We start from the raw sequence: 22,985 nt of genomic DNA on the forward strand, positions 1-22,985 counted from the left end.
CCCCCTATAGTCGCAAGAAGTTAAATGTCTTTTTAGAAAACAATAGAAAACATGAAAAAATTGACAGAATAATAAACATTAGCAGTCAGCATAAAATCGTTCACATTAAACGCCTTGCATTCCTATAAAACACAAAGGGCATATTCTACTTGCCGTTGCAATAAGAAATAGATTTCACACAAAGTTATAGAAAAGGGGTATTAACAAGTGTGATACCACATCTGAGAGAGCATGGTTCATTACAGCACCGAGGACAGTTACCACGGGCCCATTGACCACAATCATGAGGCTTGGTGTGATGATGGAGACCTTTATGATCCCCACCACATTCTGGTGGGACACCACTGACACCCATCTCCACAGAGACACGGTTGATGAATCCTATGATATCCCCTATCACGTAACCGTCAGATTTTAGCACACAAACGTCGGGCAATAACACACTTGATAACCTGGATGAGGATAAGAAAAATAACCACAACTCCCACTATTGGAAATATCATGCCCACCAAAAAACTTCCCCATGCACCGAATGTGGAAGACAACCACACGACTAAACCTAAATCATCTGGATTGTAATCATGATATTTAGCGCCCTAAATCCTGATCTTGTAGATTAGGTCAGTTATTTCCTCCGAATTATCAGGAATATAAGTTCAGCATTCAGCACCAATAACAGGACATGTAACCCTTGTGCGGACAGAAGATTTTATTTATTTATTTATTTATTTCACCTTTATTTAACCAGGTAGGCAAATTGAGAACACGTTCTCATTTACAATTGCGACCTGGCCAAGATAAAGCAAAGCAGTTCAACACATACAACAACACATAGTTACACATGGAGTAAAACAAACATACAGTCAATAATACAGTGAAAAATAAGTCTATATACAATGTGAGCAAGTGAGGTGAGATAAGGGAGGTGAAGGCAAATAAAATATATATATAAATAAAAATATAAAAAAAGGCCATGGTGGCGAAGTAAACACAATATAGTAAGTAAAAAAAAAACACTGGAATGGTTGGTTTGCAGTGGAAGAAGGTGCAAAGTAGAGATAGAAATAAAGGGGTGCAAAGGAGCAAAATAAATAAATACAGTAGGTAAAGAGGTAGTTGTTTGGGCTAAATTATAGATGGGCTATGTACAGGTGCAGTAATCTATGAGCTGCTCTGACAGCTGGTGCTTAAAGCTAGTGAGGGAGATAAGTGTTTCCAGTTTCAGAGATTTTTGTAGTTCGTTCCAGTCATTGGCAGCAGAGAACTGGAAGGAGAGGCGGCCAAAGGAAGAATTGGTTTTGGGGGTGACCAGAGAGATATACCTGCTGGAGCGCATGCTACAGGTAGGTGCTGATAATCAAGAGAGATAATCAAGAGCCAAACGATTTTGCATCACCACAGTTCAAATGGCAACCATCTCAGCTGTAACTAACTCAAGACTCGCAGCTGTACTATTAACTACGACTTCCAAAGAGTCCGTGCTATTCTAGAAATACTGTAAGAGGAAAACACAAAAAAAGAATCTCTCCATTTCTGTAATCACATGTTTATGACGGTGTGAAAAAGGAGAATTCACAGAATGTCTTACGACGTATCCCAAATAACACAACCCTTGCCACAACTTTGGTAACCAGGGATAGGCATAGGATCCACAGATAAAGTAAGACCCATTAGGAGCTATCATACCATCATTGATGATATTACCGAAGGTATTGGCATAAAAAGTAGTCATAGTGCCATTACCGAGAGTCAATTCAACAGACATTAGACATTCCTCAACCTTAGTACCGTCACAGGCAGATAGGTTGATATGTTGTCTGATCACACTGTCCTACTTTGACAAACGCGTCCTGGTGCAGTTGAGACAAATTCCCGAAAGAGTGACCTATTAAAACATAACCACCCAACAGGGGCATGTGTAATAACTAGGTAAGGTAGTCGCTGATTAGTGTTATTGGTAAGCTCAAGTGAAGGAAGATACTGCAGAACTAGGTACTCTCGCATGTTGATACTCAACATTTTCACCCAAATCAGTACAAATAATCACCTTATACCAATTAACATACCCAACATGTCACTCTGTTAAAAGGAATAGCCCCTAATGGAATACCTGCCCATGATGTGAATGGTGCATATGTACAAACCCAACAACTACTTTGATTGACTACTGTGACATAGTATAGAGAAAGAGCTAGAAATGTATTGACACCCAATGCATCCTGCTGATGCATCTCTGTGTTAGAAATGGAAACACCACCCACATCCTGTATAAGGAGGAAACTCGCAAGGAAAATAATTTCAAACATCTTGCCTGCAAGACAATAATATTCAATCGTCCTATTGTCAAGGTAATCATTCACAAAGTCCTTTAAAAGTGACCATCTCTTCCACACTGGTATCAGTCCCACATAGATAACTATTAGAAATTATGTTGTGACAGTCTGCTGGTAGTGAGGAATTCTTCTTGATAAGGACTTCTCTAATGAACACTTCACCGGTGATCTTGTATCGTTTCAGGTACAGTCAAGGGATATGTCTGCAGCTTCAGACGGTAGATTCTCACAACCTGTAACGAAGGAACCAAAAAAGTGAAAGTAACATGTCCTGGTTTCAAGAGAAATGGATATTTCACATGAATTTCCCAATGTCCCAATTTTCAGGAAAAGGTTGGACATTTCACCTAGATATCCCTAATATGATGACCGCGGTGTACAACATAGAAGCTTATCAGGTTCTGATCATCTTACTATGCTTCTTCATCCGAGATTGGCCCCCGATTGCTAATCAATCAGTTCTTTATTCTCCTGGCTCCACGTTGTCATCAACATGGACAACCTTGCAACGAATATGGACAACCTTGCAATGAATGACATGTATCCATCGTGATTTTCCCTGAACATTTACTGCTGACGTCGTTATGAGCAAAACTTGATAAGGACCTTCCCGTTTTGGCCCTAATGTGTCTGTCGCCAATTTCTTTACCATCACATATTTTTTTTACCTTCACCCACTACGCCACTACGTCATGTCCCCCCTCGGGAGTTATTCCCCATTAGAGAGTTGTATGCAACAGTTAAACATTGTGTCACTCATAACGTGAACGTCTGCTTTTCTTAATAAATATAATGTGCCTGTCAAGCACACTGGTTCCATATCCAAATTTCCACACAAATTTTTCTTTGTTGTCCAAATAGCATGGTTCTGAACTATAGATTCCAGTTCTGAACTGGAGATTCGTCCATCAATCTTCATTGGACCAATAGAAATTGATAATGGTTTGGTCTGGTTCATATGTCTTCCCTCCCCACGCCAGTTGCTCTCATCTTCTTGCCCGTGTACTGAGGACATGTACGTTTTGCATAAGATATGGGTAATACAGTGACTTCAGCACCCGTATTTACCTAAAAATCTACTGCAAAGTTCTTAACCATCATGTTCACATATATTCCAACCGATTTCATATGTACACCAGCTGAGATGGGACGTAAGAGTGGGTCTGTTAGTTTACCTCCACAGCATTTAGCAAACTGCTGCTGTGCTGGAGAGAGCTTCTTAAATTTCTGCATCAGCATTGTGTATTGTGGCTGTTGTCTTGATTCCATTTTCCCTTAGACCCTTCTTCTCCTTGCCACTTCTCAAAAAAATCAAGTTTTCTTTTCCAACATTCTCCTTGCCAGTGACCAGAAATCCCGCAATAATAACATACACCAGGTTTCTTTTTACTGAACAAATAATGTTGTTGTTTTCTTTCGGGAACCTGCACAACTCTGATAACCACGTCTCGTGGATGCTTAAAAGCTTTCGACCATTCATCCATCTGTTTCGGAGATGCTGATTTATGTGTGATCACTAACTCTAGAAGTGTGTCTTCACTTCCTTTTACAGCCTGTGTTCTGGTTGTCCTAAACCATTGTTCGTCACTGCTGTCAGAATCTAATGAGTCAAAACCAAGCAGTGCTGACCAGTTGCTTGAAACCTGATCTGCCTTGCCCAATTCAGTGGGAGAGGGAACAGAGAGGCCACAGGTGGGAGTCACGTCTGACTTTTTCACCCGTGTCTCCTCCACTACTTTGAAATGGTTATAGACAGTGAGTTTCATGCTCACATCTGGAGGAGCTGATCCTCCCTCTCATTTAACAATGGCATTAAATTAACATCAAAAGTTGTATAATATATTTCTCTATGTTTATATATTTATTAACCCCCCCCTCAAAAAAAAAAATATATATCTCTCTACATAGCACTTTTTAAGGACTCAAACCTCTTCTAGAACACATTGTTTCTGTAGGGCCTGGCTACCCATAACTTATGTTCACTCAAAGCTTGTTGAATGATTACAAGGCTTACATTAACCACATGTGTAAAAATTGCTACTCAACTAGCAATTCACTTCTATGCAACAAGGTTTCACCCCAAAAAACTGCTTGTCAACTAACAACTCACTTCTATACAACAAGAAGGTTTCACAAAAACAGAGGCCTCCAACCTTTCCATAGAGTAAGGACTCCAACCTTTCCATAGAGTAATGCCTCCAACCTTTCCATAGAGTAAGGCCTCCAACCTTTCCATAGAGTAAGGACTCCAATCTTTCCATAGAGTAAGGACTCCAACCTTTCCATAGAGTAAGGACTCCAACCTTTTCATAGAGTAAGGACTCCAACCTTTCCATAGAGTAAGGACTCCAACCTTTTCAAGAGTTGACTCCCGAAGTGGGTTGCGCACAGCCTTCTCTCTTTCTCTGGATAAACACACAGTTGATAAGTTGTTGTTGTTGTTGTTCAGACCAATTAATCAATTCACCAAGTGTTAGCATTTTGTTATTCTTCAATAACACAAACTCCAAAGCAAATCAGGGAGAGAAAATGTTTATTCAGAGAGGACAAATCAAGATGTTATGCTGGGAGTCAGATGTTCAGTCTCCTCCCTGTCCTCAGCTTTCCCCCAGAACAAAGGACAGGATTCCACTTATAACCCCTCTACTCTCGCCTGGGGTTGACCAATTAGAAGTCTTTACAGTACAACTTGGCCAATGGCCAAATAACAAGTATCCCACTCCAGACTCATTGTACAGACCAATGAAAATGTGGCCCACATAGCTCTGAGTTCAGGAGTGACATTCCACAGATCCTAACAGATGTTGAACTGAAACCCAACTCCTATTTACAATTCACTATTGCCCATTAGTACTATATTTAGTGTAGTACTCTCATCCTCTCAAACTCTGCGTTGTGTATTTATCTTCAAAATATTCTTACAGCTGGATTGCAGCAATAAAGTATAATGCTATGTGATTGAGCTCTACATAGAGCACAGTGAAACCGTTTTGAGATCAGTTGAATGAAGTCTGAGGAAAGGTTCAGGGCCCAGGCGCCTCTGCTGTCCATCCGTCATCAGCTCACTGCTGTGGGAATACAGGCCGTTTAATCCCAGAATTCCCTCAAACATTTGAATTTTCAAATTATACCGTCTCCTCCCTGCTGTTTCTCTGAAATATGATTTGGCCCTTCAAATAATCACAATTCTACATTGGCGTTTGACTTCATAAAGGCATGTACATTACATAGAAGTAAATTACTTAGAAGTTACATAGAACTCAATAGAGGTCCTTTTGTCGCCATACTGGAAAACGGGATGAGATATCATTGTTTGTAAAAGCTAAGCTTTTTAGTAATCAAGACTAAACAGTTGCAACCTGCTCAATCTAATCAATGTTATCAACAAGTGATTACATGATTATGACGTCCACGACATGCCCCAAATAGTAGGATTATCAAAGAATCAAATTTTATTGGTCACATACACGTGTTTAGTAGATGTTAGTGTGGGTGTAGCGAAATGCTTGTGTTTCTAGCTCCGACAGTGTAGTAATATCTAACAAGTAATATCTAACAATTAGGAATATATAAATATATGGGCGAGCAATGTCAGAGCGGCATAAGATACATTAGAATAGTATAGAATACAGTATATACATATGAGATGAATAATGCAAGATATGTAAACATTATTAAAGCGGCCAGTGATTTCAAGTCTCTGTGCTAGTGATGGCTATTTAACAGTCTGATGGACTTGAGATAGATGCTGTTTTTCAGTCTCTCGGCCCCAGCTTTTATGCACCTGTACTGACATCGCCTTCTGGATGAGAGTGGGGTGAACAGGCAGTGGCTCGGGTGGTTGTTATCCTTGATTATATTTTTGGCCTTCCTGTGACATCGGGTGCTGTAGGTGTCCTAGAGGTCAGGTAGTTTGTCCCTGGTGATGCATTGGGCAGACCGCACCACCCTCTGGAGTGCCCTGCGGTTGCGGGCTGTGCAGTTGCCGTACCAGGCGGTGATACAGCCCAACAGGATGCTCTCGATTGTGCATCTGTAAAGGTTTGTGAGGGTTTTAGGGGCCAAGCAAAATTTCTTCAGCCTCCTGAGGTTGAAGAGGCGCTGTTGCGCCTTCTTCACCACACTGTCTGTATGAGTGGACCATTTCAGTTTGTCAGTGATGTGTACGCAGAGGAAACCCATTAAACTATTATGTCGAGCCCTGGGAGAGCATACCCCTTTTCTGGCTCTCCCCTTTTCAACAACTTAAGGCAAAACTAACCCCCAAACTATGACAAAAAAATGCCTGGAATTTGTCCGTGAAGACCTTTGTTCTCGTCTGCCCTCTGGCCCTTCAGTTTCCTGCTGTCAAACGACGATAAGATTGTTTCTTTATTTAATCCAAGAGTTTCTCTCAAAAGCATTTTTTCCTCGAGGGACAGCCCTGGTCCTGGGTTGCCCAAGAACACTCTGTGTACAAACTTTATCATGCCTGTGTTACAACTTTTGGGTTATTCATTTATCTTGGCCTTTCTCCTCCCTTCCCTCCCACGTAGTTCAAATAATTGAAGAATCTATTGCTGGTTCACGGTGCCTGGAATTACAACCGCGTCGCCAAGTGTATCCTGTACTGCTTCTACAAGAACATTGTCCTGTACATCATCGAGGTAAGTCATGCAGCCCTCAACACCAACAACCTTCGATGTCTCCCGTAGGGTTCCCATGGCAGTGGTAAGGCAGTAACCTCGATTGGCATAAAAAAAACTTAGATTTTCCACATGACATTAACAAGTTGAAGTAAAGGGAATTTTTTAAAATGTTTTTATGACTAAGGCATATGCCCTATACGCTAGTTTGCCAATGTGTCCAAGTCTATATACAGATATGTAAAACATGATATGATATGTAACAGAATCCGTGTATATTCAGCTTTACTGGAAGCCAGTCGTCAAGAATCCAACACCAGTTTCTTTGAAAACTGTAGTATAGATGGTAGGAATTCTGCTCCACTCAGTGTGTAGCTTCTTGGCCTCCGTGGCCAGTGATGCCATTTAACAGAAGCCAGGTCTTGTGCTAATTGCAGCTTCAGAGCTAAGACCAAGAGTGACCTGACAAGCTTTCAAGATATAGAACTTTAAAAATACAGGAATACAGCCAGTTTGCAAAATGCATCATACCAGCTGTATTTCTGTATTTTGAAAGTAATATATCTTATCCCTGTCGAGTTAGGCTAGGCTATTCTAGTCAGCTTTTTTGATGAGGAGGATCCCGGATCCGGGAGAGAGAAGCGGTAGAAGTTAACTTGATTGTATGACATGCAAAACATTTTGGGACTATGTCAACAATGGACGAATGAAACAAATACCAAAAGATAGTTTTTGGGTGGAATTGTCCTTTAAGGCCTCTCGGATCATCCCAATTTTCATCATCCAATACTTTTTTCAACAACAGTTTTTCAACAACAGTTACCCCCCTCTCTTCTGACTGGCATTCCTTTGGCTGTAAACGTCTGCCCTCAAGCGCCAGTGATGCAGACATGGTGAATTAGATGCTCCCCTCTCCCCCCTGAGTAAGTCATCACTGTGTGCTCACTGGAGGATTGGTCAAGGGGCTTCTGGGCCCAACTATTCAAGATCAATGAAGATCATCCTGATGTCATGAGAATGTCACCACCACCACTGACTAAATGCTCCTGGCGCATTACAGAGACCGAAGGGTTGCACGCTGTAAGCGACATAACCCGTACAGGAAATCTGAGCACTTAAAGATTACATTTTCTTCCCCCCGCTCTTTTTCTGAGACACTTCACCTGTGAACTCCTCATCCTCGTTTTGGTGAATGTGCTACGGGAAATCTTGGCGTAACCTCAAGGATTACTATGTCTGTGTCTATCTGTATGTCTGTGTCTATCTACACTCTGAGAAAAAAAGGTGCTATCTATACTGAACAAAAATATAAAGTGTAGGTCCCATTTTTCATGAGCTGAATTAAAAGATCAGAGAAATGTTCCATATGCACAAAAAACATGTTTCTCTCAAATGTTGTGCATTATCCTATGCCAAGATAATCCTTTCACCTGACAAGTGTGACATATCAAGAAGCTGATTAACCTGTCTAGGATGAGGGTGCCGCTAGCGGCACTCCCCCCCCCCCCCCACTGAAAAGGCAGAGCCGCGAAATTCAAAAAAAATATTTCTTAAAAATATTTAACTTTCACACATTAAAGTCCAATACAGCTAATGAAAGACACAGATCTTGTGAATCCAGCCAACATGTCCGATTTTTAAAATGTTTTACAGGGAAGACACAATATGTAAAGATGTACATCTATTACCTAAAAACACATTAGCATAATCCACCATCTTTTATTTGTCCACCAACACCAGTAGCTATCACTAATTCGGCTAAACTAAGATATTTATAGCCCCTAACCAAGATAAAAACTCATCAGATGACAGTCTGATAACATATTTATGGTATGGGATAGGTTTTGTTAGAAAAATGTGCATATTTCAGGTAGATGGCATAGGTTACAATTGCACCCACCGTCACAAATGGACTAGAATAACTACATAGAGCAACGTGTTTACCTACTTACTAATCATCAAACATTTCGTAAAAATACACAGCATACACTAATCGAAAGACACAGATCCTGTGAATACAGACAATATTTCAGATTTTCTAAGTGTCTTACAGCGAAAACACAATAAATCGTTATATTAGCATAGCACAGGTGCAAACATTACCCCAGCATTAATTCTAGCCAAAGTGAGCGATAACGTCAACATCGCCAAAATATATTATTTTTTTCACTAACCTTCTCAGAATTCTTCAGATGACACCCCTGTAACATCACATTACAACATGCATATACAGTTTGTTCGAAAATGTGCATATTTAGCCACCAAAATCATGGTTAGACAATGGGGAAAGTAGCCCAGCTGGTGAGAAAATGTCCGTGCGCCATATTAGACAGTGATCTACTCGTATACATAAATACTCATAAACGTGACTAAAAAATATAGGGTGGACAGCGATTGATAGACAATTTAATTCTTAATACAATCGCGGAATTACATTTTTTAAATTATCCTTACTTTTCAATACAGTTTGCGCCAAGCGAAGCTACGTCAAAAAACATGGCGTCCTAAGCCACTAACATTTTTCGACAGAAACACGATTTATCATAATAAAAATGTCCTACTTTGAGCTGTTCTTCCATCAGTATCTTGGGCAAAGGATCCTTTCTTGGGTCTAATCGTCTTTTGGTGGAAAGCTGTCCTCTTGCCATGTGGAAATGCCAACTGCGTTCAGAATGAACTGGAAGCGTGCCCAGCGATTCACAGCGTTTCAGAAATAAATGTCCCAAAATCGCACTAAACGGATATAAATTGCTATAAAACGCTTTAAATTAACTACCTTATGATGTTTTTAACTCCTATAACGAGTCTTAACATGACCGGAGAAAGATTACTCCCAACACTAATGCTTGGAACAGGTGCGGGTCGGTGTCCTCCAGGCGCATGACGCAGCTCCAAAAGAGTGACTAGCTACAGGGTTTTTTAATTTGTAGTGCCTGTGAACGCGCAATCGACCCCATTCAAATCGTCATCACGTAAAGGCATCCAGGGGAAGACGTAAGCAGTGTCCGTATACTCATAGCAATAACAGTGGCCTTTTAACTGACTCCAGATCAGGGGCCAACATTTCTGAAATCTGACTCCATGTCAGGGAAATTGCTGTAGAATGGGTTCTGTTCCACTTAGAGACAAAATTTCAACTCCTATAGAAACTATAGACTGTTTTCTATCCAATAATAATAATAATATGCATATTGTACGATCAAGAGTTTTGTAGGAAGCCGTTTCAAAAATTACAAGATTACCATAAATAGTGACAACAGCGCCCCCAGCCTCAACAGGTTAAACAGCATGATCATTACACAGGTGCACATTATGCTGGGGACAATAAAAGGCCACTCTAAAATGTGCAGTTTTATAACACAACACAATGCCACAGATGCCACGCTCTGGCAATGGAGAGGCTTTTATTCTCTATTTTGGTTAGGCCAGGGTGTGACTAGGGTGGGCATTCTAGTTTCTTTATTTCTATGTTTGTGTGGTTCCCAATCAGAGGCAGCTGTCTATCGTTGTCTCTGATTGGGGATCATATATAAGTTGTCCTTTTCCTTTGGGTTTTGTGGATAGTTTGTTTCTGTTTAGTGTCTGCACCTGACAGAACTGTTTCGGTTTTTCACTTTGTTATTTTGTTTGAGTGTTTCTGAGAAATAAAATATAATGAACACTTAACACGCTGCGCTTTGGTCCATGCCTACCGACGAGAGACGATACAACAGATGTCTCAAGATTTGAGGGAACATGCAATTGGCATAATGACTGCAGGAATGTCCACCTGAGCTGTTGCCAGATAATTTAATTTAATCTTAATTTTTCCACCATAACAATTTGGCTGTACATCCTAATGGCCTCACAACCGCAGACCACGTGTAACCACACCAGCCCAGGACCTCCACATCCGGCTTCTTCACCTGCAGAAAAATTCTATAGATTAGGGTCTAAAAATTCCTAGAGTAGGGCCCAATTTATTTATTTCAATTGACTGATTTCCTTCTATGAACTGTAACTCAGTAAAACCTTTGAAATTGTTGCATGAATAAATGAATGAATGAGTGAAATTTTATTTTAGTGTCAAATCTCCAATTGACAACCCATCCCTTATGGGATTATTTGACACATAAACAAATATTACAGTAATTCACTATGGTAATTAAATGATCATTCTTCTTCTGGTGTTCTTTGCATTGAGCATCGGATAAAGAGTGAAAAAAAATCTATAAAAAAAATCAATACATAATAATAGGTTATCCAAACAATAATTACTTCCCTAGAGCAGTAAAATAATATACATACATATACTACCGCTCAAAAGTTTGGGGTCACTTAGAAATGTCTTTGTTTTTGAAAGAAAACCAAATTTTTGTACATTAAAATAACATCAACTTCATCAGAAATACAGTGTTGACATTGTTAATGTTGTAAATGACTATTTGTGACTAATGATTTTGAATGGAATATCTACATATGCGTACCGAGGCCCATTATCAGCAACCATCACTCCTGTGTTCCAATGGCACGTTGTTTTAGCTAATCCATGTTTATAATTTTAAAAGGCTAATTGATCATTTGCAAACCCTTTTGCAATTATGTTAGCACAGCTGACAACTGTTGTTCTGATTAAAGAAGCAATACAACTAGCCTTCTTTAGACTAGTTAAGTATCTGGAGCATCAGCATTTGTGGGTTCGATTACAGGCTCAAAATGGCCAAAAACAAAGACCTTTCTTCCGAAACGCGTCAGTCTATTCTTGTTCTGAGAAATGAAGGCTATTCCATGCTAGAAATTGCCAAGAAACTGAAGATCTCGTACAACGCTGTGTACTACTCCATTCACAGAACAGCGCAAACTGGCTCCAACCAGAATAGAAAGAGGAGTGGGAGGCCCCGGTGCACAACTGAGCAAGAGGACAAGTACATTAGAGTGTCTAGTTTGGGACACAGACGCCTCACAAGTCCTCAACTGGCAGCTTCATTAAATAGTACCCGCAAAACACCAGTCTCAACTTCAACAGTGAAGAGGCGACTCTGGGATGCTGGCCTTTTAACCCTTTTAATGGTAATAAACTGCCTTTGTTGACACGGCAACAGGCAATCCTTTCATTTTCATAGGGCACAATAGACGCATAGATCATTGTGATTTTAGTGTCTCATTCATCATTTCTCTTTGACTCAGTGCAAATGCAAAAGTACAGCTTGGATTTCCAACAAAGCATTTAGGTGTAAGATAAGGTACCAAATGTAAATGACAAAACAAAAATGTAATTCAAATTGCGATCAAGGGCCAACGGTGCCGAAGGCAAACACTAGAAATGAGACCTTTTAATGTAAACGCTGATGCCGTTCATGTAGTTGTCTTAGCTTTCGCGGTAATCTTGTTGCACCCACTGGGAAACACTGAAACAGTTGGCAAAACTTTTGACATGATGGCGAAAGGCCAGAGGTCCTCATCACACACCAGGCCATATGAACCTCTCTCTTTCCTTCATATAATTAAGAATAGACTTGTCTGGTGGCGGTCTGGATACTCTGAGCAAAGCACGCTCATTACAAAGTTTTCCTTTCTGAGTTCTTCTCCCACCTTATTTTGCTTCTCTTTGTGTCCAGCCACAAGCCCTCTTTCAAACATGTCAATTCCCTTTTGAAAGGACGCTGTCTCTCTCAGCATGCACAGTCTACAGTTCTGTCCGCAAGGCGAGTCCCTTCCCAGCACACCTTTTGTTATTCCCTGAAAATCGTGATTCAAGTACATAATAGGGGATTTCTTCACTGTTTTTGCTGCTTTGTAAAGTATCAAACACCCCTGTTTGTAAGGGCTTGACATCCAAGACACTAGCAACCCAGGAGAGAGCTCAAAGCTACATTTGTTTCTGTAATAGGTTTACTTCTGTGCACACATGTTTTTCCTTCTCCTCTCCCATGCCATGTCCTACCAGAAGAAACAGGGAGAAAAGAAGTAAAAGGGAATGTTCACATTTTTCTGAGAACATTGTCTGTTACAGTGTGCATTAGAAACAAAATACCATGACTGGGACTGCTCTATAGCCTGGCCTGGCCTGTTCTGGCCTGGCTTGTTTTGTTCTCTCCTCTGTCTAGCATTTGCCTTTGGTTGTTTGAAAGGGTCTTTCCAAGGTCATTGTAGGGAATGCGAGTGTAGATGCAGCTCGCTCTTCTTTGGTGGTGGAATCAGCAGCTGTGATATAATTGCTATTTTGCTGGGAGCCTGGATGGATGGAGGTTAATTGAGAGTCAGGAAGTGAGGCGGACACCAAACTGTCTGTTGGAGCAACAGGTTGGGCTGCCATGCAATGCCTCAGTCAGTTCTCATGGCCTGTTAGTCTCTCTCTCACTCAGTTAATGATCTGTCTTTTTATGACAGGGCACTCATTCAGAAGGAACATTCAAACTTCACAGAACTTAACGTTTTCATAACTTTGTGAGGTATAGTTGGAGGGAGATCATGATGGTCAGAAAATTTCGGGGGAATATGAGGGAGCAGAAGATACTGAAAACAGTTATATATTACACACAAATGCCAAATGATATTTAACACAGCAGTCATACTTTATTTCCTTTGTCTATAATCTTGCAATGCTAAACAAACAAAAAATAACAATTGGACAAAATGGAAGGATTTGCCACATTTAAACTGAGAGACCTTTTCAATGATGTTGCCATAACGACCTAATTCAAATATTTGGTCCAGCTGGGCACGACTTCGCTTGATTGACGTATTGTCAAGCGGCCCCGGAGAAGCTGATTGACAAGTGGCATGTATGAGGTTATTACTAGAGGCTCAGAAAGCCTGGATAACACCTGGAGACCGAGAGACGTGGGCCTAGTGCTAAGCTGAGCACAGCCTGCCAACTGGTGCCACACTGTGAACATAACCACCACTCAGGGCCCCATTCAGTATGGTAACACTGGGTGCCCTTCTCTTTCCAGCATATTTACTAGCTCCTCTTTCTTCATCCCTCTCTCTTTCTCCTTTGCCTACTTTTTTGAAGCAGGATAAGGACATCGTTTGCATTTTTTTCAGGAGCAAAGAGTACTGTCATTTTGTTGAGGACAAAATGTCACTCCTCTCTCCCTCCTCCACCCCCTTCCTCCCACACTGAGGCCTACGCATCTGTGGGACGGTGTCGCAGATTTTTTTATTCTGCTGATGAATATGCAACGGGAGCTTCTTTATTGGCGGGTCGCATTCCCTTCTTCCCTCTCCCTCCGTTTCCCCCTGCTCTGTTTTTCAGAATGTGCACTGGGGGAGAGAGGCCAGCCACACCCCTCTGCTGAGTGACACTCAATGAAGAGAGAGGGGGAAAAAAGACCCTGCCTGGTCCTTCTCCTAATGAGCAAATCAATGCATCTGTCTCTCAAGAGAGTTAGAGAGGGGCGCTAGCGGGACCCGAAGGACCAGGCCAAAACACTCACGCATAAGCCGTTACAGCATGCTCTGAATGGGCTTCTTTTTAAACTTAGCACAACAATATATCAGCCCGGAGTCCCTCATTGAGCCGGCCCTTAATTAATTCAGCACTTTGACCCCAGGCTAGTAGTGTTGTCACGATACCAGAATTTGGACTTCGATACAATACTCGATACCGTCACGATACTTGATACCAAAACATCACAGAATGGCACTTGATCTAGACAGCTAATTCCGCTAACGGTCTATTCAATCGTTGGGTATCTTTTGAGTTCAATATCATTACATTCAATATCATTACCCAATTTTTTAGAGACAGCCATGTACGCATTAACTGAATCAATTATACAATCATACAATCAATTTTACCTTTTTTTATCAATCTAACTACAAAACAACACAATGGTAGTAATTTATTTGAATGATAAATCTCTATTGATAAACTGGATAAATCCAGATGTAGCCTAGGTCTGTTCACAATACAGGTGAATGCATATTATTCAATAGGAGCGTGAGCATGCATTGAGTAATTTAGCTTGTTTTAGCTGATTTCATGGGGATACAGATGACAAATAATCCCTCCCTTTTAGGACTTATTTTATTGCTGACTGCAAAGAGAACATATGTACTTATTGTACTGATTAACAACATTTGCATAAAGTAATATTTTATTTCATAAAAGTGTACGCTGTCTGTTTAAGAAACATTTATGAACAGCAGGTGGCCTAGCGCTTAAGAGTGTTGGACCAGTAATCGAAAGGTTGTTGGTTTGAATCCCTGAGATGACTAGGTGAAAACACTGCTCGCTTAACCCAGAAGCCAGCCGCACCAATGTGTTGGAGGAAACACCATCCAGCTGGCGACCGAAGTCAGCTTGCAGGTGCCCGGACCGCCACAAGGAGTCGCTAGAGCACGATGGGACAAGGAAATCCCTGCCGCCCAAACCCTCCCCTAACCCCGACAATGCTGAGCCAAAATGGCCTTCAAACTGTATTTAGTTGCATTATTGAAGTGTGGTAACTTCTGTGCAGCATGAGTGGGGACTGGGGAGCTAATGGATCCCAGACAGCTTTAGCAATAAATGAGTAAGTGGAGCAGGCTCTTCGCACTGTAAAGGGGCTGCGCTGATAAACAGACTTGATGATCTCAATCACGTGAGACACATTTTGACAGAAGTACCGAACATAACAACAATTCTAGTACCAAACTGGGGGTTTTTGAAATTTTGGTATACCGTGCAACACTACAGGCTAGCCACTCATTACCACGATGTCGGCCACACCACAGGTTTAACCTGCTCCATGTTCTTCAATTGAGGTGATTACCTTGTGTGTGTGTCTGAGAAAAAACGTAGTTGACCACCAGCGGCATCCCCTTTAAAAAACAACATCACGGTAGAATGCACCTGATGGAGGGAAGAGCAGGAGCTGGAATGGGTGGGCGGGGTAGTAGGGGGGATGGGGGTGGGGTGTATGGTTTAGGAGAGCGCATACACACACTTGCTTCTCTCTCCTTGCCCAAGGGAATGGGGTGTGCGGGAGGGGTGTGCAGGAGGGGTGTGCGGGTAACAGACATTTGTTTTGGGAACATTTTCGTGCATTCGCTCGTTCGATTGAATGGGAAGGGCTGGTGGATTGGGAATTGGGCGTGTCCAAACCGAGAATTTGTAGCAATTCAGGCCTTCATAATGCAGTTAAATGAAGCAAGGAAATGTTTGCAGCCTGGCCATGGCACAACACAGCAACCCTGATGTCCCTTCAACAGCCATGGCCGATCCAACAGAGAGGGTCTGTTCAGTGCCACTGTCTGTCCACACAATAACACAGAGACGGCCAGACTGTTTCTCACACGAGCAGAAAATCTCACCCGGAAAATGTTCAGACAATAAGGCCTCTTTTTGCCTGACATATGCTGTTTTTGGGGGGGCTTTTATGTATCTCTGCAATGGTATTATAAAAAGTCAGGACAGGAATACATCAGTCTTCAATGCACCATCTGACAAGTTGTTCTATAGAGGAGCGTGAAGAAAAGTTAAACACATATCCTGTCTCACATCTCCAATACATTGCTAGATGTTTGTTTTTTTCCTTCATTTTTATTCAAGAGCGCATAAAGAACATGTACCATACATACACAACATATCTTTGCTGTCTTTACAAAGGAGCGTAATTACATTCACATGTTAAAACCTCTGCAGGATCGGTGAGCTAACGTAGGCTAATGTGATTAGCATGAAGTTGTAAGTAACAAGAAAATCTCCCAGGACATAGACATATCTGATATTGGCAGAAAGCTTAAATTCTTGTTCATCTAACTGCACTGTCCAATTTACAGTAGCTATTACATTGAAAGAATACCATGCTATTGTTTGAGGAGAGTGCACAGTTATGAACTTGAAAATATATTAATAAACCAATTAGGCACATTTGGGCAGTTTTGATACAACATTTGTAACATAAATGCAATGGTTCATTGGATCAGTCTAAAACGTTGCCCGTGCACTGCTGCCATCTAGTGGCCAAAATATAAATTGCGCCTATATTCCTAAGTCATATATTGACCTTTCTCTTGCAAAGATGATGGGGTGAAGAAGAAAAAAAAATCTTTTTTTTCTTCGTATTATCTTTTACAAGATCGAATGTGTTATATTCTCCTACATTAATATCACATTTCCACAAACTTCAAAGTGTTTCCGTTCAAATGGTATCAAGAATATGAATATCCTTGCTTCAGGTCCTGCACTACAGGCAGTTAGATTTGGGTACGTCAGTTTCGGCGAAAATAGTAAAGAAGGGTCAGAGTACATTTTATAGAGCAAATATTTTAAGAGTCTGAATAAGAATACAATTTGGATAAAGCCACAGAAAAACAACAAACAAACACAAAAAACTAAAATTACAGAATAAGACCAGGATCTCTGACCAGACACCTTCATTCCTATGCTGTCTATGTTACAAAATTGATGTAATTCTCTCCATGTTAGCAAGTTCCCTGCATAGACCTAACCACATATCTTTTGAGGGTGCATGTTCATTTTTCCGGCATTTTGTTACACATTTCCTTGCTGCTGCTAAAAGATAATCTATCAATTTAAGTGGAGATGATTGGAGTGTAATTCACACGAACAACACCTAGAAGGAGATGGGTCTGGTTGAATAATAATATCTGTGAAGTACTGTATAAAATTTAGAATTTCAGATCAAAAAGACTGGATTTTCAGACATTGCCAAAATATATGTGATAAAGTGCCTTTACAAAGTACCATGTAGAGCATATTCCTTTTTTCATTTTGAATTGAAACTCCCTTGTTCGGTTACTTGTAGTGGCTTTATTTAGTGTTTTCCATATATTCCCCCAGCTCTCCTCTGATATCTGCACCTGTAATTCAACCGGCCATGAGTTCCTAAGATTATCTAAAGATAATATTTGCGTGTTAAGGATATTGTTGTAATATCTCTACAAAGCCCTTTCTCTTCCCATTCCCTAAATCCTTGGGCCATAGTAGTAGGAAGAAAGGCTGGGTTGTGGAATATAGGTGAGTGTCTAGACATGTCATTACTCAGTTTATATTGGCGTTGAACCTTCCTCCATGTCTTCAATGTTGGAGTAATAATTGGGTTTTGTTTAATCCTGTCAATAAAAATCTACTATGAAGAGAAGTCAATGTAAAGACATATCACAATATTGACTCTCAATTTCAAGCCATGACACATTTAGCAGGATTTTTAAACAGGAAGCATTGAAAACAGATAAAGCAGTCTTGGTAAGACATTCATTTTCACTGAAGCAACCTGACTTGCTAGAGATATAGGGAGGGTCTAGAACTTCAGTGATTTTACTAATCACAGGTGGGTAGTTCAAAGCATTTAGACTGACGTAATATTATCACCCAAGTAACGCATGCTTGTATCAGTCCACTTAAATGCATAGTTGTCTTTGATACTTGAGGGTGCATCACCAAATGTCATCATTGCAATAGTTTTACCAACGTAAATGTTACAGCCTAATGTAGCACCATACTCACCTAGTAATTTGAATATATTTGGAATCATTGTCTCGGCCTTATGTACAGGATGACGTCTGTATATAGAGATATCTTGTGTTCATTTGGCCCCACCTGCAGACCATGAATGTTTATGGCACTTCGAATAGCTTCCGCCAGAGGTTCTATACTAAGTCCAAATAACGGGGGCGAGAGACAACCTCCTTGACGATTTCTTTGTTGTAGTGAAAAGGAATGAGACATATTCCTATTCGTTCTAACAGATGATTTTAGACTTGAATATATCAACTCTATCCATTTCAAAAAGCACTCCCCAAAACCAAACTTCTTTAAGAAAACCCAGTCGACGCGGTCAAATACCTTTTCAGCATCGAGAGATATAGTATAACTGTTTGTTTGAGTTGGGTCTCAGAGTAATTGATGTTATTCAGAAGTCATCTTATATTCGATGTTGAATGATGTCCTTCAATGACCCCAGTTTGATCAGGATCCTCAATTGTTTTTGTTAAAATCTTAGGATTTTAGAGTCACAATTTAGTAAACTTCTTTAACAGGTTGATAGTTGCTTCTAGGGTTGCAAAGGGTCAGAAACTTTCCGTAATTCTTCCGGAAATTTTCCATGGGAAGTTAAGCTCGGGAATTTGGGGAATTTTGCTTAAATTCATCAAAAAAGTTAGCTTATAACAGCCAACCTTTTTTGTGGGATACACATAAGGCAATTCTAGGTCTTGTGGCATATTTTGGTTAAACTATCCCCAATTCAATGGAATTTCAACGCTCTGCATGCACAGTGCACTCTTCCATCACATGTACAGCTGATTCTCAAGATCTTGCACACACACTAATGAGATGCTATTGAGCCCACATTACTACACTGTCTGAGCCAAGGACTACATGCTTTCTGGTAAATTTTGATTACAATACTGGTGGGGTGAATATATTTTATATGACATACATTATTTTTTGTCAACTAGTAAATAGGAGCCTACAGCAGTTTGTGTTTAAATCATTTCTAACTGTTAACAATTTCTGCTAGTTACTTTTTGCTACCATGTGGGTTTTAGCTTGCTTGAGCCAGCTAACTGAGGAGTGTTAATTCACCTGTTTCCAAACATGGTTCATTTAAAAAAAAAAATCTTACAAAGGAGTTGTTTAATCTAACTGCTTAACTATTTATCTGTACATGGAATTGTATTTCTTGTTTTTTTACTCATTTTTTTCCTAATCTTTACAGGAAAATGATACAGGCTCTATCTGATGTGTGGAGACATTTCACTGCAGCTAATGTAGAAGGAAAAGCTGTGTATATTTGCAAATACTGTGTCAAATCATATGTGAAGAATGATTCTGCAACAAAGATGCAGAATCATCTGGCAAAGTGCATAAAGTTCCCTCAGCGCTCACAATAAGCAACCTCTGACAAAAGTCCTTCTACGCATATTCAAGGTGAAAATTATGATTCAGACACCTTATCGTTAGCAAAAGCTCATGGTCCTCCTGGAATCAGAAGTTTTTTTGACTCAATGCAGGAACGTAGTCAAAAAATGCTGCAACTGGTTCACCTCTGATGCTCACAGGCAATGTGTATTGGAAGAGATTTCTGAATGTTCTTCGCCCAGCATATACCCCTCCAACCAGCCATGCTTTATCTACTAATTTTCTGGCTGCAGAATTCAACAGAGTTCAAGTGAAGGTCAAGCAAATCATAGAGCAAGCAGACTGTATTGCGATCATCTCTGATGGGTGGTTGAATGTCCGTAGGCAAGGAATAATTAACTACATCATCTCCACCCCTCAACCAGCATTCTACAAGAGCACAGACACAAGGGACAACAGACACACCGGTCTCTACATTGCAGATGAGCTGAAGGCAGTCATCAATGACCTTGGACCACAGAAGAGATTTGCACTGGTGACAGACAATGCTACGAACATGAAGGCTGCTTGGTCTAAAGTGGAGTAGTCCTACCCTCAAATCACACCCATTGGCTGTGCTGCTCATGCATTGAATCTTCTCCTCAAGGACATCATGGCACTGAAAACAATGGATACACTCTACAAGAGAGCAGCAGTCTACCTCACCAAGCAAAGTAAGAAGAATAAGAGCACCACATTGAAGCTGCCCAGCAACACCCGTTGGGGTGGTGTTGTCATCATGTTTGACAGTCTCCTGGAGGGGAAGGAGTCTCTCCAAGAAATGGCCATATCACAGTCTGCCGATATGGACAGCCCCATCAAGATAATGGTAAGCAGCTTGAAACTCCTGAAATCTATAGCAGCAGTCATTGCACAGATTTAGGGAGACAATGCCATCCTGTCTGATGTTCAGACAAATATGAGTTAGGTAGTTGGATGGATGGGCTATTTACAGATGGGCTGTGTACAGCTGCAGCGATCGGTAAGCTGCTCTGACAGCTGAGGCTTAAAGTTAGTGAGGGAGATAGAAGTCTCCAACTTCAGTGATTTTTTTCAATTCGTTCCCGTCATTGGCAGCAGAGAACTGGAAGAAGAGGCGGCAAATAATTGGCTTTGGGGGTGACCAGTGTAATATACCTGCTGGAGCGCGTGCTACAGGTAGGTGCTGCTATGGTGACCCGTGAGCTGAGATGAGGCGGGGCGTCACCTAGCATAGACTTATAGATGACCTGGAGCCAGTGGGTTTGGCGACGAATATGAAGCAAGGGCCAACCAACGAGAGCATACAGGTCGCAGTGGTGGGTAGTATATGGGGCTTTGGTGAAAAAACGGATGGCACTGTGATAGACTGCATCCAATTTGCTGAGTAGAGTGTTGGAGGCTATTTTGTAAATGACATCGCCGAAGTCAAGGATCGGTAGGATAGTCAGTTTCACGAGGGCATGTTTGGCAGCATGAGTGAAGGATGCTTTGTTACGAAATAGGAAGCCGATTCTAGATTTAATTTTGGATTGGAGATGCTTAAAACCTCTACGGACCACACATCCCGGATCCCGGATCATTCTCATCAGAAAAGCTGACTAGCATAGCCTAGCCTAGCGCCACAGGGATATCATATAATATAATTTTATGAAATCACAAGTCCAATACAGCAAATGAAAGATAAACATCTTGTGAATCCAGCCAACATGTCCGATTTTTAAAATGTTTTACAGCGAAAACACAACATATATTTATGTTAGCTCACCACAATAGCCCAACACACAACACCATTTTTTCACCGCAAAGATAGCTTTCACAAAACCCACAAATAGAGATAAAATTCATCACTAACCTTTGAACAACTTCTTCAGATGACAGTCTTATGACATCATTTTATACAATACATTTATGTTTTGTTCGAAAATGTGCATATTTATAGCTACAAATCGGGGTTTTACATTGCCGCCATGGTCACAAATGGCACCAAAACAGCCAGAATAATTACAGAGAGCAACGTGAAATACAGAAATACTCATCATAAAACTTTTATGAAAAATACATGTTGCACATATAATTAAAGATACACTGGTTCTTAATGCAACCGCTGTGTTAGATTTAAAAATATAACTTTAGTACAAAGCACTGCATGCAATAATCTGAGACAGCGCTCAGCCATTGTCCGCCATGTTGGAGTCCAAACAGAATGCAGTGCCAGGAATCCTAGTTCCACAATAAATCGTTGTTTTGTTTTAGAATGTCCATTTCTTGTCGAATTAACAACTTTGGATAGCATGTTGTAGCTCACGTGTACATGAAGATTTTACGCATGAAGGAAAAATTCAAAAAGTGATAATAAAAGTCGAATAAACTGGTCAAACTCAGTTGAGAATCCATCTTTAGGATGTTTTTCACAAATATATCCAATAACGTCCCAAACGGAGCATTTCTTCGTGTCTACCTAACGCATTGCAGACAACGATATGACAAACCTAAGTGCGTAGCCGAATACTGCCAATATGGCTGACCTCTCACTCCAATGACTCTCATCCGTTCCCAGAGAAGGCTAGACACTTCATTCCACGTTCTACTGCCTGTTGACATCTAGTGGAAGGCGTATGAAGTGCATACAGATCCATAAATACAAGGCAATTGAATAGGCGATGCCATTCACAGAGACCCATTTCAGAATTTTCACTTCCTGTTTGGAAGTTTGCCTGCCAAATGAGTTCTGTTTTACTCACAGATATAATTCAAACAGTTTTAGAAACTTCAGAGTGTTTTCTATCCAATAGTAATAATAATATGCATATCATATGATCTAGGACAGAGTTCGAGGCCGTTTAAATTGGGCACAATTTTATCCAGAAGTGAAAATGGCGCCCCCTATTTCCAAGAGGTTATTAACCAAGAGGTTAATGTGAGTCCGGAAGGAGAGTTTACAGTCTAACCAGACACCTAGGTATTTGTAAGTCAGAACCGTCCAGAGTAGTGATGCTGGATGGGCGGGCAGGTGTGGGCAGTGATCGGTTGAAGAGCATGCATTTAGTTTTACTTGCATTTAAGCGCAGTTGGAGGCCACGGAAAGAGAGTTGTATAGCATTGAAGCTCGTCTGGAGGTTAGTTAACACAGTGTCCAAAGAAGGGCCAGAGGTATACAGAATGGTGTCGTCTGCATAGAGGTGGATCAGAGAATCACCAGCAGCAAGAGCG

At 40.8% G+C, this 22,985-nt stretch overlaps 1 pseudogene; it reads left to right on the forward strand.

Annotated features, from left to right (window-relative positions):
• LOC129867187 (phospholipid-transporting ATPase IA-like) overlaps window positions 1-22,985 on the forward strand; it is a 152,555-nt pseudogene that overhangs the window by 67,189 nt on the left and 62,381 nt on the right.

The sequence above is a fragment of the Salvelinus fontinalis genome, chromosome 2 (genome assembly GCF_029448725.1).
Source record: "Salvelinus fontinalis isolate EN_2023a chromosome 2, ASM2944872v1, whole genome shotgun sequence".
Lineage (NCBI taxonomy): Eukaryota > Metazoa > Chordata > Actinopteri > Salmoniformes > Salmonidae > Salvelinus > Salvelinus fontinalis.